Below are 2,798 nucleotides of genomic sequence, written 5' to 3' on the forward strand. Positions count from 1 at the left end.
GTATTCCCAATGAAGTCTGCGATCAAAAAGTGGACCAAGAAATTTAGCAGAATTCTGAATAGGTATTAGGTGATTTTCTAGAGTTACCTGATGTTCGACATCTTCCTAAGTTAAAAAATTACCCCCTCTTGTGGAAGACTTAAAACCCTACTGGAGGCCCCAGTTATGAATCATATACAGGGTCAATTGAATTCGACTTGCCAAGAGTATTTAAGATTCCGAGGGGGAGCTGGTAAGATGTCATTTATCATATATGAAAATAATGTTGGTGGCAAGACACTTCCTTGTGGGACCCCGTTTGCCCGGATAATATTGTCCGAAAAGTCACATATATATACATATATATTATTGTCCCCGTACATATTAACGGGTGATGACAATGAGCGCTACTATTATACATTTCTATACAATGACACACGAAAATCGAAATATAGTATTGATGTGGATTGAGGATCTGTACGCTACAGTTTCATGACTTTGCATAAGCAAGTGTGCGGTAAGAGATGGCGGATCTGGGATTTCTCCTTCCTTTCAAAATGGGAAAAATGTTAGCGAAGCGCCATGAGTTTAGAAAATCTAGCTTTTCCAAATTCAGTTGTATACTACTAGTAATTTAATTATGGCATCATGATTAAGATGCTTTATCATCTCATATCAAATCTCTTCGGGGCCTGGGGATTGTGGCAAAATGTAGGTTGCAGCTCAGCCGCTTCCTTGGTGGTCAGGAATGCGGGATGGTAGTTTTCTGAGCTGCCTGTATATGAGAATTGCCTGGCGAGTGAATTAGCATTGTCTCTAAGTGAATCGATTTTTGTTTCTTTTCATTATCTGAGATATTGTTGTCTGCTCTTTTTACGTTATTTTTAGACTGCTACTGTTGAAGAGACCAGAGTACCGGTATTATCGTCCACCCGCGTCGGACTACCATGGTTCAGAGGGACCAATTCAGAATCATTAATCAACTTAACTACCTGCTCATCTCTACCATCGACCCGCAGGGATACCCGTGCCGTATGAACGTTAAAATCACCCTATATTAATTTGTTTTGTGGCAGTCTATTCTGAAGAGTAAAAAGCTCATCATAAATTACCATGTTGTTAGGTGGACAATAGCCTGAACATGCTTTGGTGGATTGCAACTCCGTCTCCTCCCCTACCCTCTCGATCCTTCCGAAACAGCTGGTAGTTCCTCAGCGAAACCCCATTAGATACAAGGTCAGTTAAGAACGTTTCTTGGATATTTATAATATCGGGAGCATAAGACGAAGTTAATAATTTAAGGTGATTGACTTTAGTTCTAAAACTTCGACGGTTTCATTGTATAATATTTAATGCGAAGATTACGTTTTATGGAGTTTGGAAATGCCTTGTCCGCCGGTTTTGATATTCTTTTTTCTGGGAGGGATATTCGACCTCCTCTCCCTCGCGACTATTTTTGGAGACAACAACCTCCATGCCCTGCGTCTCGCTGCCAGGGAAACACCCAGATGATCTGCTCCGAGAAACAGAACAGAAACCAGACGAAATCCTAGTAGGAGCCGCATGGATGAGAATGTGTGATCCAGATTGTGATTGGTATCATCCTCCTTAGGATGCTCCTTTTGCTGGGTTGGTTCAGCAGTTTGTTGAATTGTATCATTCAATTCTTTATTTTGGTTCATTAATGCCTTTACCATTTCCTTTATCTCTACAGTTTCTTTATCCTTACCTCCTAACTGACAGTAATTGTTAGTTGCTGCTGAAGTGTAGGAAGTATTGGGATTGTAGGTCAAACTTCAACTTTCCTCTTGGCATCATGCCCTCCCATGTATGCTAATGTTTCAGTCTCCTTCAAGCTGCAGCACTCAGCAGAGCCAATTTGATTTGGATCTCCATAGTTAGCACACTTTAAATGTTCTCGGTACAATCAGCAGTGTCGTGAATTCCAGCATATTTACCATTAGTAAAATGTATTTGTATCTTTATCATTGTATCGTAATGAGGTGTGTCCATTTTTTTGGCATCTATCACAGCACATGGGTATTTGAATATAAGGTCGCACTTGGACATGTTCATATCCCACTTTGACATACTCAGGGATTTTACTTTAAGCAAAAGTAAAAAACACACAATCCGATTTTCGTTCTAACATTCACGTATTTCTTGGTCATGCATTTCACGTCCACTACACTAGTGCAAGTAAGCCCGTCTGAGGAAATTAGCTCTTCCCGTTCCTCCATGTACCAGAGCTGCCCAAACTTGCCAAAGCAAAAGTTTATGGCACATGCCTACTCATCACTGTGGAATACTAGTTCAGCTGGAAAAAAACATACCTCGCACCCTCGCTACTTATTGATATATATTATGTGCGATTTAGCGTTAGAGATATTTTTAAAATTACTGATATATTTGTCTTGCCTGTAGGAATGTATTTTTAACATTATAATATATCATATTTCTTGTTTGCAAGCGTTATATGAAAGTTAAGTTACATTCACACACACACACACACACACACACACACACACACACACACACACACAAGTCAAAGTCACAGGACAACTGATGAATTTTTGCCATGTGCTCCTTTACTGTTTGTTCTGGTAATTAACTGTACAGACGTAAATCAGAATATCGATAATATCACACTCAAAAGAATGGAATAAGATCTACTAATCGGGTTAGATAAAACTAAAGCAGAGAGACCAGATGAGATATTTAACTGGGTCCTGTTAATATTCCAAAATTCAGTGAGACAAAGAAAGCTACCACGAGATTGGAAATGTTACACCTTTATATAAGAGCATCGACAAACAAAA

Source organism: Penaeus chinensis, chromosome 31 (genome assembly GCF_019202785.1).
Source record: "Penaeus chinensis breed Huanghai No. 1 chromosome 31, ASM1920278v2, whole genome shotgun sequence".
NCBI lineage: Eukaryota > Metazoa > Arthropoda > Malacostraca > Decapoda > Penaeidae > Penaeus > Penaeus chinensis.